The sequence below is a fragment of the Arachis stenosperma genome, chromosome 5 (genome assembly GCF_014773155.1).
Source record: "Arachis stenosperma cultivar V10309 chromosome 5, arast.V10309.gnm1.PFL2, whole genome shotgun sequence".
In the NCBI taxonomy this organism is placed as follows: Eukaryota; Viridiplantae; Streptophyta; class Magnoliopsida; order Fabales; family Fabaceae; genus Arachis; species Arachis stenosperma.
Window position 1 is genome coordinate 84,131,738 of NC_080381.1, and position 15,615 is coordinate 84,147,352.

The 15,615-nt window shown below is 39.8% G+C and overlaps 1 non-coding gene across 1 annotated transcript; it reads left to right on the forward strand.

Moving 5' to 3' along the window:
- The first annotated feature begins 1,167 nt into the window (after positions 1–1,167).
- Positions 1,168–1,275, forward strand: LOC130984179 (small nucleolar RNA R71). The gene has a single exon (XR_009088129.1). It is a non-coding gene; the product is annotated as a small nucleolar RNA R71 (small nucleolar RNA).
- Positions 1,276–15,615: the final 14,340 nt, after the last annotated feature.

Sequence of the window (15,615 nt, forward strand, 5' to 3'; positions counted from 1 at the left end):
GGCCTTCTTGAAGGTCATGGTGCCTATGGTGCAAGGTATAGAAAACTTCCCAGGATCCTGCCTCTTTTGAGGCAGTTTCTGCCTAGACAAGTCATCCAGTTCTTTGGTGAGCAAGGGAAGTTCATCTTCCCAAGTCTCATTTCCAAATAACTTGTCATTTAGCTTCATGATTGCTCCAAGGTATTTAGCAACTTGCTCTTCAGTGACATACTCATCCTCTTCAGAGGAAGAATACTCATCAGAGCTCATGAAAGGCAGAAGTAAGTCCAATGGAATCTCTATGGTCTCATTTTGAGCCTCAGATTCCCATGGTTCCTCATTGGGGAACTCATTAGAGGCCAGTGGACGTCCAGTGAGGTCTTCCTTAGTGGCGTCCTCTGCCTCCTCTTCCTTCCAGGGTTCGGCCATGTTGATGGCCTTGCACTCTCCCTTTGGATTTTCTTCTGTATTACTTGGGAGAGTACTAGGAGGGAGTTCAGTAACTTTCTTACTCAGCTGACCCACTTGTCCTTCCAAATTCCTAATGGAGGACCTTGTTTCAGTCATGAAACTTTGAGTGGTCTTTATTAGATCAGAGACCATTGTTGCTAAGTCAGAAGTACTCTGCTTAGAACTCTCTGTCTGTTGCTGAGAAGATGATGGAAAAGGCTTGCCATTGCTAAACCTGTTTCTTCCACCATTATTATTGTTGAAACCTTGTTGAGGTTTCTCTTGATTCTTCCATGAGAAATTTGGGTGATTTCTCCATGAAGAGTTGTAGGTGTTTCCATAGGGTTCTCCTAGGTAATTCACCTCCTCCATTGAAGGATTCTCAGGATCATAAGCTTCTTCTTCAGATGAAGCTTCCTTAGTACTGCTGGGTGTATTTTGCATTCCAGACAGACTTTGAGAAATCAAATTGACTTGTTGAGTCAATATCTTGTTCTGAGCCAGTATGGCATTCAGAGTGTCAATCTCAAGAACTCCTTTCTTCTGACTAGTCCCATTATTCACAGGATTCCTTTCAGAAGTGTACATGAATTGGTTATTTGCAACCATTTCAATTAGTTCCTGAGCCTCTGTAGGCGTCTTCTTCAGATGAAGAGATCCTCCAGCAGAGCTATCCAAAGACATCTTGGATAGTTCAGAGAGACCATCATAGAAAATACCTATGATGCTCCATTCAGAAAGCATGTCTGAGGGACATCTTATGATTAATTGTTTGTATCTTTCCCAAGCTTCATAGAGGGATTCTCCATCCTTCTGTCTGAAGGTTTGGACTTCCACTCTAAGCTTACTCCATCTTTGAGGTGGAAAGAATTTTGCCAAAAAGGCATTGACTAGCTTTTCCCAAGAGTCCAGGCTTTTTTTAGGTTGAGAATCCAACCATATTCTAGCTCTGTCTCTTACAGCAAAAGGGAATAGCATCAGTCTGTAGACCTCAGGGTTAACCCCATTAGTCTTGACTGTGTCACAGATTTGCAAGAATTCAGCTAAGAACTGATGAGGATCTTCCATTGGAAGTCCATGGAACTTGCAATTCTGTTGCATTAGAGAAACTAATTGAGGCTTAAGCTCAAAGTTGTTTGCTCCAATGGCAGGGATAGAGATGCTTCTCCCATAGAAATCAGGAGTAGGTGCAGTGAAGTCACCCAGCACCTTCCTTGCATTGTTGGCATTGTTGTTGTTTTCGGCTGCCATGGGTTCTTCTTCCTTGAAGAATTCGGTCAGGTCCTCAACAGAGAGTTGTGCTTTAGCTTCTCTTAGTTTTTGCTTCAAGGTTCTCTCAGGTTCAGGGTCAGCTTCAACAAGAATGCCTTTGTCTCTGCTCCTGCTCATATGAAAGAGAAGAGAACAAGAGAAATGTGGAATCCTCTATGTCACAGTATAGAGATTTCTTAAAGTGTCAGAGGAAAAGAAAAATAGAAGAAAGAAGGTAGAAGAATTCGAACTTGATGAGATAGAGTTCGAATTGTGCATTAAGAAGGAGCAGTACTCCATAAATAGAAGGATGTGAGAAGGAGGGAAGAGGATTTTCGAAAATTAATTAAAAAGATGTCAAAAACATTTTAAAAATTGATTGATAATTTTCGAAAATTGAAAGTGGAAAAGAAATAAAGTGATTTTTGAAAAAGATTTTGAAATTAGAAGTTAAAAAGATTTGATTGAAAACTATTTTGAAAAAGATGTGGTTGAGAAGATATGATTGGTTAAAAAAATTTTTGATTGAGAAGATATGATTTGAAAACAATTTTAAAAGATATGTTTTGAAAATTATTTTAAAAGATTTGGTTTTGAAGATTAGTGACTTGCCTAACAAGAAAAGATATGATTCAAACATTAAACCTTTCTCAACAGAAAAGGTAACAAATTTGAGATGTTCAATCAAATCATTAATTGTTAGGAAGTATCTTTGAAAAAGGAAAGAAATTGATTTTGAAAACATTTGATTGAAAAGATATGATTTGAAAAAGATTTGATTTTGAAAAACTTTGAAAACTTGAAAAAATTGATTTTGAAAACAAAATCTTCCCCCTAGCACCATCCTGGCGTTAAACGCCCAGAATGGTATACATTCTGGCGTTTAACGCCCAAAATGCTACCTCTTTGGGCGTTAAACGCCCAACCAGGTACCCTGGCTGGCGTTTAAACGCCAGTCTGTCTTCTTCACTGGGCATTTTTGAATGCTCAGCTTTTTCTGTATAATTCCTCTGCAGTATGTTCTGAATCTTCAATTCTTTGTATCATTGACTTGAAAAGACACAAATTAAAAATATTTTTGGATTTTTAATAATCAAAATGCAACAAGAATCAAATAACAATGCATGCAAGACACCAAACTTAGCAGTTTGTATACTACTGACACTATATGAGACGCATAAACACTCAAGCCAAAAGAATTCAAAGATCAGAGTAAGAAATCATCAAGAATTACTTGAAGATCCTTAAGACACATGAATGAATGCATGCAATTGACACCAAACTTAAGATGAGACATTAGACATCAAATATTTTTGGTTTTTTATGATTTTGTAATTTTTTTGTGTTTTTCGAAAATTAAGTGGGAAAAGGTATCAAAATTCTTAATGAGAATTCCAGGAATCAGTGCAATGCTAGTCTAAGACTCCGGTCCAGGAATTAAACATGGCTTCACAGCCAGCCAAGCTTTCAAAGAAAGCTTCGGTCCAAAACACTAGACATGACCAAAGGTCAGCCAAGCCTTAGCAGATCACTGCTCCAAAAGCAAAATTGATGAAAATCAACAAGCTCTTGTGGTGATAAGTTGAAACCTCAGTCCAATCAGATTAGACATGGCTTCTCAGCCAGCCAGATTTCAACAAATCATCATGAAACTCTAGAATTCATCTTCAAGAATTTCGAAAAAAATAAATACCTAATCTAAGCAACAAGATGAACCGTCAGTTGTCCAAACTGAACAATCCCAGGCATTGTTACCAAAAGCTTGCTCAAAACTTGAACAATCCCCGGCAACGGCGCCAAAAACTTGGTGCGCGAAATTGTGAACAATACTTTTCACAACTCTCATAATCCCTGGTCATGAACTCCAAAAACTTGGTGGTTCAATTCCATGGCATTACACAACTTCGCACAACTAACCAGCAAGTGCACTGGGTCGTCCAAGTAATACCTTACGTGAGTAAGGGTCGATCCCACGGAGATTGTTAGCATTGAAGCAAGCTATGGTCATCTTGTAAATCTTAGTCAGGTAAACTCAAATGTATATGATGATGAACGAAAATAACATGAAAGATAAAGATAGTGATACTTATGTAATTCATTGGTAGGAACTTCAGATAAGCGCATGAAGATGCCTTCCCTTCCGTCTCTCTGCTTTCCTACTGCCTTCATCCAATCCTTCTTACTCCTTTCCATGGCAAGCTCGTGTAGGGTTTCACCGTTGTCAATGGCTACCTCCCATCCTCTCAGTGAAAGCGATTGCATATGTCCTGTCACGGCATAGCGGAATTCAGCTGTCGGTTCTCGGTCAGGCCGGAATAATATCCATCGATACTTTTGCGTCTGTCACTAACGCCCCGCCTGCTAGGAGTTTGAAGCACGTCACAGTCATTCAGTCATTGAATCCTACTCAGAATACCACAGACAAGGTTAGACCTTCCGGATTCTCTTGAATGCTGCCATCAGTTCTCGCCTATACCACGAAGACTCTGATCTCACGGAATGGTTGGCTCATTTGTCAGGCGAGCACTCGGTTGTCAGGCGATCAACCATGCATCATGCAATCAGGAATCCAAGAGATATTCACTAAGCCTCAGATGCTTGTAGAACAAGAATGGTTGTCAGTCACCTTGTTCATGAGTGAGAATGATGATGAGTGTCAATCATCACCTTCATCAAGTTGAAGAACAAGTGATATCTTGGACAAAGAACAAGCGGAATTGAATAGAAGAACAATAGTAATTGCATTAATACTCGAGGTACAGCAGAGCTCCACACCTTAATCTATGGTGTGTAGAAACTCCACCGTTGAAAATACATAAGAACAAGGTCTAGGCATGGCCGAATGGCCAGCCTCCCAAAGTGATCAAAAGATCTAAAGAAAAAGGTTCCAAAGATCCGAAGATTCTTAGTACAATAGTAAAAGGTCCTACTTATAGAGAACTAGTAGCCTAAGGTGTACAGAAATGAGTAAATGACATAAAAATCCACTTCCGGGCCCACTTGGTGTGTGCTTGGGCTGAGCAATGAAGCATTTTTCGTGCAGAGACTCTTCTTGGAGTTAAACGCCAGCTTTTATGCCAGTTTGGGCGTTTAACTCCCATTTAGGTGCCAGTTCCGGCGTTTAACGCTGGAATTTCTTGAGGTGACTTTGAACGCCGGTTTGGGCCATCAAATCTTGGGCAAAGTATGGACTATCATATATTGCTGGAAAGCCCAGGATGTCTACTTTCCAACGCCGTTGAGAGCGCGCCAATTGGGCTTCTGTAGCTCCAGAAAATCCACTTCGAGTGCAGGGAGGTCAGAATCCAACAGCATCTGCAGTCCTTTTTGGTCTCTGAATCAGATTTTTGCTCAGGTCCCTCAATTTCAGCCAGAAAATATCTGAAATCACAGAAAAACACACAAACTCATAGTAAAGTCCAGAAAAGTGAATTTTAACTAAAAACTAATAAAAATATGCTAAAAACTAACTAGATCATACCAAAAACATACTAAAAATAATGCCAAAAAGTATACAAATTATCCGCTCATCATGCATATACCTGTTATAGCTTCCATTCCTTGCAACAAAATTAGAACCAAACTCAAAGCGAGAGGGGTGAAAATTCATAGTAGTAAGAGAAAATAAAAATAAAAGCTAATAAAAAGAAAATATTTTGAAAAAGATATGATTTTTGAAAAAGATAGGAAAAGATTTTGAAAAAGATATGATTTTTTTGAAAAAGTATAAGATAAGCTTTTGAAAAACATATGATATTTGAAAAAAAAAAGATAAGATAAGATTTTGAAAAAGATATGATTTTTTTTTTGGAAAAAGATTTGAATTTTGAAATTTGATTTTGAAATAAGAAAAGATAAGATAAAAATTTTAAAATAAAAATATGAATTTTTTTTGAAAAATATTTACAATAACCAATAATAAGGCACACGTTTGCAATTCCCCGGCAACGGCGCCATTTTGAAGAACTGAAGATTGATGGTTTAGAATTATAAGAAATTCTCGTTGCAAGTATAGTTTCTAAACCAAGCAATCAACCTTTCTTACAAACGTTTGGTTGTTACAAGTAACAGACCCATTTAAAATTGATAACCGAGTATTTAAACCTTAGGTCGTCTTCTCAAAGAATTGCAGGGAGGTATGTTCTTATTATTGGTTATGAGTCTTGTAAATTGGGGGTTTTGAAAGTAAGGAAGAAGTATGTTAAATGACAAGTAAAATAAATAAATAACTGTAAAATAAACTCTTGGCAAGATATGAGAAATCGGAAGTCTTATCCTAGTTATCCTTATCAGTTGTGATGAGAATTGGGTTTTAATCCCACTTAGTTAACCTTTACTAAACCAAAGGAAAGTCAAGTGGACTAATTAGTTTGATCCTCAAGTCCTAGTCAATCCCTGTGGGAAGACTAGCTTTAGAGCGATCTAGATCAATTAGAATCTGCCAATTTCAACCACTGCTGAGTTTGACAACTCAAGAGTTACCAATTAATCAACCAAAGCAAAAAGGGAATAAAATCTACTTGAATGAAAATAAATTGGATAGAGCCCAAGCATCAATAACATAAATTAGAGAAAACAATCATAAGTCTGAAATACCTCAAATTATATTAATTAAGAAAATCATAACATGAATGTCATTAAGCCAAATTGGCAACATATATAATTGAAAATAAGAGAAGTCAAAATAAAAGAATATTGAACCTGATATGAGGATGAGATAAATCCTAAATCCTTTAAGAGGAATCTGGTGCACGAAATTGCAATCACACTTTGCAATCCCGCACAACTAACCAGCAAGTGCACTGGGTCGTCCAAGTAATACCTTACGTGAGTAAGGGTCGATCCCACGGAGATTGTTGGCTTGAAGCAAGCTATGGTTATCTTGTAACTCTTAGTCAGGATATCAAAGATTATCAGGATTGATTGTAAAAAGCAAAAGAACATAAAACAGGTACTTGAATTGCAGTGATGGAGAATAGGTTGAGGTTTTGGAGATGCTCCATCTTCTGAATCTCTGCTTTCCTACTGTCTTCTTCATCAAACACGCAAGGCTCCTTCCATGGCAAGCTGTATGTAGGGTTTCACCGTTGTCAATGGCTACCTCCCATCCTCTCAGTGGAAATGTTCAACGCACCCTGTCACGGCACGGCTATCCATCTGTCGGTTCTCAATCAGGCCGGAATAGAATCCAATGATTCTTTTGCGTCTGTCACTAACGCTCCGCCCTAGGAGTTTGAAGCTCGTCACAGTCATTCAATCATTGAATCCTACTCAGAATACCACAGACAAGGTTTAGACCTTCCGGATTCTCTTGAATGCCGCCATCAATTCTAGCTTATACCACGAAGATTCTGATTAAAGAATCCAAGAGATATCTACTCAATCTAAAGTAGAACGGAGGTGGTTGTCAGGCACGCGTTCATAGTTGAGAATATGATGAGTGTCACGGGTCATCACATTTATCCGGGTTAAGAACAAGTGATATCTTAGAACGGAAGCAAGCATGATTGAATAAGAAACAGTAGTAATTGCATTAATCCATCAAGACACAGCAGAGCTCCTCACCCCCAACCATGGGGTTTAGAGACTCATGCTGTAAGAAGTACACAAAGAAACGTGTAAAGTGTCATGAGGTACAGATACAATGTCAAAAGATCCTATTAATAGTGAACTAGTAACCTAGGGTATACAGAAATGAGTAAATGACGTAAAAATCCACTTCTGGGTCCACTTAGTGAGTGCTTGGGCTGAGCATTGAAGCTTTCATGTGTAGAGACCTCTTCTGGAGTTAAACGCCAGCTTTCATGCCAGTTTGGGCGTTTAACTCCAATTTTTATGCCAGTTCCAGCGTTAAACGCTGGAAATTCTGAGGCTGATTTGCAACGCCGGTTTGGGCCATCAAATCTGGGGCAAAGTATGGACTATTATACATTGCTGGAAAGCCCAGGATGTCTACTTTCCAACGTCGTTGAGAGCGCGTCAATTGGGCTTCTGTAGCTCCAGAAAATCTACTTCGAGTGCAGGGAGGTCAGAATCCAACAGCATCTGCAGTCCTTTTCAGTCTCTGAATCAGATTTTTGCTCAGGACCCTCAATTTCAGCCAGAAAATACCTGAAATCACAGAAAAACACACAAACTCATAGTAAAGTCCAGAAAGGTGAATTTTAACTAAAAACTAATAAAAATATACTAAAAACTAACTAGATCATACTGAAAACACACTAAAAATAATGCCAAAAAGCGTATAAATTATCCGCTCATCACAACACCAAACTTAAATTGTTGCTTGTCCCCAAGCAACTGAAAATCAAAGTAGGATAAAAAGAAGAGAATATACTATAGATTCCAAAATATCACAGAAACTTAGCTCCAACTAGATGAGCGGGACTAGTAGCTTTTTGCTTCCGAACAGTTTTGGCATCTCACTTTCTTCTTTGAAGTTCAGAATGATTGGCATCTATAAGAACTCAGAATTCAGATAGTGTTATTGTTTCTCCTAGTGAAGCATGATGATTCTTGAACATAGCTACTTTATGAGTCTTGGCTGTGGCCCAAAGCACTCTGTCTTCCAGTATTACCACCGGATACATACATGCCACAGACACATAATTGGGTGAACCTTTTCAGATTGTGACTCAGCTTTGCTAGAGTCCCCAATTAAAGGTGTCCAGGGTTCTTAAGCACACTCTCTTTGCCTTGGTTCACAACTTTATTTCTTTCTTTTTCTTTCTTTTTCTTTTTCTTTTTTTTTTTTCTCTTTTTTTCGAAATTTTTTTTTTGTATTCACTGCTTTTTCTTGCTTCAAGAATCAATCTGATGATTTTTTTAGATCCTCAATAACAGTTCTCTTTTTCCCTCATTCTTTCAAGAGCCAACAATTTTAGCATTCTCAAAACAACAAATTCAAAAGACCTATGCACTGTTCAAGCATTCATTCATAAAACAAAAAGTATTGTCACCACATCAAACTAATTCAACTAGTTTCAAGGATAAATTCGAAATCCTGTACTTCTTGTTCTTTTGTGATTAAAGCATTTTTCATTTAAGAGAGGTGATGGATTCATAGGACATTCATAGCTTTAAGACATGAATTTTAAATTTTATTAATTATGAATTAAGAACAAGACTCAAAAATAGATATAAGATGAGACTAAAAATAGAAAACAAAAATTTAAATAGGCTCCTAATGATAGAGGTTTTTCACAGAGTTAGGACTCAACAACCTTGATTTTGAGAAGTGGATGCTCCCTCAAATTGAGGGGAGAACTTTTGGCGTTTCAGTTCTTGAAGTTCACGCTCCTGCTTCTCTTGTTCCTTCAGCAATTTGCAGAGCATGCAGTTCTGATTCTGCTGTTCTTCCTTAAGTTGCTCCATAGTCTCTTGCAACTTGGTGATAGATGCTTCTAGGCTGGCCCAGTAGCCAATTTCAGGAAATTCAGGGAGGAACTCCTGCGCCCTCCTTTTGATAGAGTTGTCTTGTATTTGTCCTTTCATTGACTTCTTGGTGATTGGATGTTCAATGGGTATGAATTCATCTACTCCCATCTTTACCCCAGCCTCTTTACAGAGCAAGGAGATCAAGCTTGGGTAAGCCAATTTGGCTTCAGTGGAATTCTTATTTGCAATTGTGTAGATCTCACAAGCAATCACATGATGAACCTCCACTTCTTTTCCAAGCATAATGCAATGAATCATCACTGCTCTCTTGATAGTGACCTCAGAACGGTTGCTAGTGGGCAGTATAGAACGCCTAATAAAGTCTAGCCAACCTCTTGCAATTGGATTGAGGTCTCCCCTCTTGAGTTGGTTTGGAACACCCTTTGAATTGGTTATCCACTTAGTTCCAGGGAGGCATATGTCCTCTAGAACTTGATCCAACCCTTTATCTGCTCTCACCATTCTCCTATTAAAGGATTCAGGATCATCTTGCAGTTGAGGCAATTTGAAGATTTCTCTTATTTTGTCCAGATGGAAGTACATAACTTTCCGTCTGACCATGGTTCTGTAAGTATGGTAAGCGGTTCCAGTCATTCTCTGCTTATCTGTTAGCCACAGATTTGAGTAGAATTCCTGAACCATATTCCTTCCAACCTTTATCTCAGGATTGGTTAGAACTTCCCATCCTCTGTTTCGAATTTGCTCTTGGATCCCCGGATATTCATCTTCTTTCAGATCAAATTTAACTTCCGGGATCACTGACCTCAGACCCATTATTTTGTGATAATGGTCTTCATGTTCTTTGGTTAAGAACTTCTCTTGATTCCAAAGATTCTTTGGATTATTCTCTTTCTTTCCTCTTAAATTGGTTTGTTTTCCCTTAGGAGCCATGATCTTGATGAATCTTGGCTTAGTGATCACGGAAAAGCACACCAAACTTAGAGGTTTGCTTGTCCTCAAGCAAAAGAAAGGAAAGAAGAGAGAGAGGAGAAGAGCAAATTCGAATGGTGTGGGGGAATGAGGAGGCCGAACATGTTTATATAAGGGGGGAAGGAGATTTCAAAAAAATTGAAAAGAGATTTGAGAAGATATGGAGAGAATTTGAGAGAAGGGTGAGTTTTTGAACAAGATTTGGGATTGATTTGAGAGAGATTTGAAGAATGGTTTTGATTTTTGAAGATTTGAAAGTGAATGATAAAAGGTTGAAGTGTGTTTATGTGGAAATGTATGAGTAAGAAAAGGAAAGTTTGAAAAAAATTTGATTGGAAAGCAAAATCTTGGTCCCCCACCTTTCTGGCGTTAAACACCCAGAATGGCATCCATTCTGGCGTTTAACGCCCATTTGTTTCCCACTGTGGGCGTTTAACGCCCAGCCAGGTGCCCTGGCTGGCGTTAAACGCCAGAATCCCCTTTGTCACTGGGCGTTTTGCTAAACGCCCAGGATGCTGCACACGCTGGAAATTCTGAGGCTGATTTACAACGCCGATTTGGGCCATCAAATCTCGGGCAAAGTATAGACTATTATACATTGCTGGAAAGCCCAGGATGTCTACTTTCCAACGCCATTGAGAGCGCGCCAATTGGGCTTCTGTAGCTCCAAAAAATCCACTTCGAGTGCAGGGAGGTCAGAATCCAACAGCATCTGCAGTCCTTTTCAGTCTCTGAATCAGATTTTTGCTCAGGACCCTCAATTTCAGCCAGAAAATACCTGAAATCACAGAAAAACACACAAACTCATAGTAATGTCCAGAAAGGTGAATTTTAACTAAAAACTAATAAAAATATACTAAAAACTAACTAGATCATACTAAAAACACACTAAAAATAATGCCAAAAAGCGTATAAATTATCCGCTCATCAGAATCTTAATCCTAAATCCTAAGAGAGAGGAGAGAACCTCTCTCTCTAAAAACTACATCTAAAATTATGAAAAGTGAATTATGAATAGCATAATTATGAATGGATGCATTCCCCCACTTTAAAGCCTCTAATCTGTGTTCTCTGGGTCGAAAACTGGGTCAGAAACAGCCCAAAAATTGCTGATTGTGAAATATGGTTCGTACAGGTCGCGGCAAAGTGACGCAGAGGCGTCATCCACGCGTTTGCGTGGAATGAGATTCGCAGATGCGACGCGTCCGCGTGGAGCGCGCGTTCGCGTTGCCTATCTGTATGGCCACTATGGCAAATTATATATCAAATCGAAGCCCCGGACGTTAGCTTTCCAATGCAAGTGGAACCGCATCACTTGGACCTCTGTAGCTCAAGTTTTGATCGTTTTAGTACGAGAGGGTCAGGCTGACAGCTTTTCAGTTCCTTCAACTTCTTGTATTCCTTCCACTTTTGCATGGTTCATTTCCATCCTCTAAGCCATTCCTGCCTTGTAATTCCTGAAATCACTTAACACACATATCAAGGCATCTAATGGTAATAAGAGAGGATTAAATAAAAGGAAATAAAAGCCAAAGAAGCATGTTTTCAATCATAGCACATAATTAGGAAGGAAAATATAAAACATGCAAATCATATGAATAAGTGGGTAAAGAGTTGATAAAAACCACTCAATTGAGCACAAGATAAACCATAAAATAGTGGTTTATCACGTCTACATAAACCTCCATTAGCTTTCCAATGTGATCGGTGAAAACTTTGTTCATCATTCTTTGGTATGTAGCCCTGCGTTTTTGAGTCTAAAAGGCATAACTATGCAGTAGTAGTTCGCTCTAGGGGTTAGGAACGAGGTCTTTTGGGCAGGCCTTATTGAGGTCTGTGTAGTCAGTACACATCCGCCACTTTCCATTTGACTTCTTTACCAAGATGATGTTGGCTAGCCATAATGGGTACTTAACCTACCTTATAAACCCTGCATCGAGTAAGGCTTGTACCTGTTCTCCCAAAGCTTGGGACCTTTCAGGGCCAAGCTTCCTACGCTTCTGTTGCACTGGCCGGGATCTAGGATATACTGCCAGTTTTTGGCACATTAGTCCGGGGTCTATGCCGGGCATGTCTGCGGCCTTCCATGCAAAGAGGTCGGAATATTCCTTTAGGAACTGTATCAGTAGCTCCTTGAGGTTTCCTTTTAAGGTTGCTCCTATATTTGTTATTTTGTCTTGAGTATCCCCGATCCGAACTTCTTCGATCTCCCCTTCTGGTTGAGGATGAAGCTCTTCGCGAGCTCGTACTCCCCCGAGTTCAATAGTGTTGGCTTCTTTTCCTCCGGGGTTACCTTTTAAGGTTTAGACTTTCGTTGAAACGGCGTCGCGCAAGTTTTTGGTCTCCCTTTATGGTGGCGATCCCTTCTGGGGTTGGAACTTCATACACAAGTGTGGAGTGGAGACTACTGCAGCGAGCTGATATAACGTTGTCCGACCTATAAGAGCATTGTATGCGGAGTTCATGTCGACTACGATGTAGTATATGCTCATCGTTCTAGACCGTGTTCCTTTTTCGAATGTTGTGTGCAGTGGGATATACCCAAGCGGCTGGATTGGGGCGTCTCCGAGTCCGAACAAGCTATTTGGATAAGCTCTGAGCTCTTTCTCTTTTAGGCTGAGCTTGTCGAAGGCGGATTTGAATAGGATATCTGCAGAGCTCCCTTGGTCTACCAACGTTCGATGGAGATTAGCATTGACGAGTACGATGGTAATGACCACGGGGTCATCATGCCCCGGGCTGATACCTGTGGCATCTTCTTGGGTGAAGATAATAGTGCGTAGGTCGGGTGACTTGTCCCCTTCTCCGACATGGTATATTTCTTTAAGGTGTCTCTTGCGGAATGACTTAGAGATCCCTCCTCCTGCGAATTCTCCATTTATCATATGGACATGTCTCTCAGGGGTGTGAGGTGGACATTCAACTCGTCTGACCTCTTCATCCCTTCATCGCTTTCTCGGTTCATCTGCTTTATTGGCTAAGAACCGATCTAGTCGCCCTTTTCGTGCCAATTTTTTTATAACATTTTTTAGGTCGAAGCACGCGCTGGTAGAATGCCCGTAGATTTGGTGGTATTCGCAATACTTTATCTGACTTTCTCCTCTTTTGTGTTTAATCGGGTGAGGCGGTAGGATCTTCTCAGTGTTGCATATTTCTCGGTAAACGTCTACAAGAGACACTCGAAGAGGGATGTAGTTGTGGTACTTTCTAGGTTTCTCGGTAGGTTGGTCTTCTTTTTCCTGGACTCTTTATCCTTATCCCGAGGTGGGTAGGAGAATCCAGATTTTGAAGTTTCTCCTAATCAAGAGTTCTCCTTCATATTGATGTACTTTTTCGCCCGCTCTTGAACCTCGTTCAGAGATGTTGGGTGTTTTTTTGGATATGGAGTGGCTATAGGATCCTTCTCGCAAACCATTGATAAGTCCCATAATTGCTACTTCTGTAGGGAGATTCTGTATGTCAAGGCAGACTTTATTGAATCTTTTCATATAACTACGGAGGCTCTCCCGATCTTCTTGTTTAATCCCTAGCAAGCTTGGAGTGTGCTTGATTTTATCCTTCTGGATGGAGAACCTAGCCGGGAACTTCTTGGCGAGGTCATCGAAGCTCGTAATCGTCCTAGGCAGAAATGAGTTGGATTGGGCCCAAAAGGCTTTAGAATTTGCTGGCCATGAGTTGCATTTTAGTGAGTCACGTGCAACATCGACCCGTACGCGTATGATGACAAGTCATCATATACCTATTTTTCTATACTTTTCATACAATAAATTGATGATTTGTGCTTAAATATTGAATGCTTTTGTACTTAAATGATAGATTTCCTTGATTTTTTAATTTTATAAATCTTGTAGGAAATAAGAAGAAAAAGAAGCAAAGAAGCACAAAAAAGGAGAAAAAAAGAGCTTTGGGACACACTTTGAAGTTAGGGTACACTTTGGAGCTTTAGGCCATGCTTTTAAAAGCGTGGCCCATGACAAAATCAAAGAAGAAAGCAACCAACACGCACACTGCCCTGCCCTTGCCAAGGGCAATGGCAGAATCGTGATGCAAAGTGAGGTTGGAAGCAAGAATTTTCGCTAAGGTAAAATCTGGGCGCTCACAGCATGACCATGCCTACTTCAAAGGGCTATAACTTGAGCTATAGACGTCCAATTGATGTGCTTCCAGTTGCGTTGGAAAGCTGACATTCAGAGCTTTCCAACGATATATAGCAATCCATATTTGGCGCACAAATGAGGCATGAGTGAAAGGCATCTTTAAGGGCAAAAAATAAGCGAAAATAAACCAAAGTGCTTCCACCAAGGTTCGAAGCTGGAGCCTCACTCCAAAGCAAGTAGCGCTCATTTTTCTGCTCTGCCCTCTTGGAGAGCAGGGCAATGTCGTGCATCTCTTCAAAGAAAATCAAGGAAAATTGTTCCCCCAAGTGCTTTCACCAAGGTTCAAACACAAGACCTTCAAGGAAGTAATGGCTTAGGCGCTACTCCTTGGCGCACACAAGCACAAGTTGGCACGGTCAAGGAATGTAGTGCGCGCACAAGACACACCAAGGCAACATTGCCCTGCCCTCCACAAGGGCAGGGCAGCATCCTGCAGCACCCAAACGCGCACGCAAGCACCAACACGCACCATTTTCTGCCCTGCCCTCCACAAGGGCAGGGCAGCCTCCTGGGAGCAACATGGGCCAAAATTCAATTAAAATTCCTTTTGAACTCAAATCTTCACCAGTTGAACCAAGGCCATCCAAGACCCATTTCTCCTCAAATCCAAAGCAAGCAAGGCCCACATCATCACTCAAAGGCACAAGAACAAGCTATATTAGGAATTTCATTTTGTGAATTTATTTTTAATTTCAACTTCATTTTATTTTTATTTTGAAAAAAAGCCTATATAAAGGGCATCACTCTCATTTCAGAGGAGGTTGGCTCTAATAGGGAAGCTCCATTAGAGAAAAGGGCTAGCTCCACTAGGGAGCATTAGGATTTGAGAGCTCTCTCTCTTAGTTTTCATTTCTGTTTTGAATCTTGGATTGAGAAGTGAAGGAATTCTGTTTCATTCTCCCTCTGAGATTTCTCTTATTTGCCTTGCTGCAAAATTTTAGTGAATTGCAATTTGAATCAAAGTTCTCTTACTGCTTTCATCTTTAATTTTTCTGCATCTTGTTTGCTATTGGATCAAGGAAGGGATTGAGATCTAGACTTGTTTTCTAGTCTCTTTGATTCCCTGAGATCAATTTTATTTTGCAATTTAGCTGAGCTCTTTGCTACTCTTCTGTTTTTTTACTGTTTCATTGAAATTGTCAAATGCTCTTTGAGATTTGAGAATTGATCTCAGTCTTCTACTACGTTTACTTTTCTGTAATTTCCTTTCCTGCATTCTGCACTTTCACATTTCTGTTCACATTGAGCTTGATTTAATTTCCTGCACATTTACATTTTCTGCAATTTAAATTTCCAGTTGCTTAATCTATTGCTTCCTTTAATTTCCAGCACCCACTCCCCTTTACATTTAATGCAATTTACATTTCTTGTCATTTAAGATTCTTGCAATTTACATTTCTTGCTCTTTAAG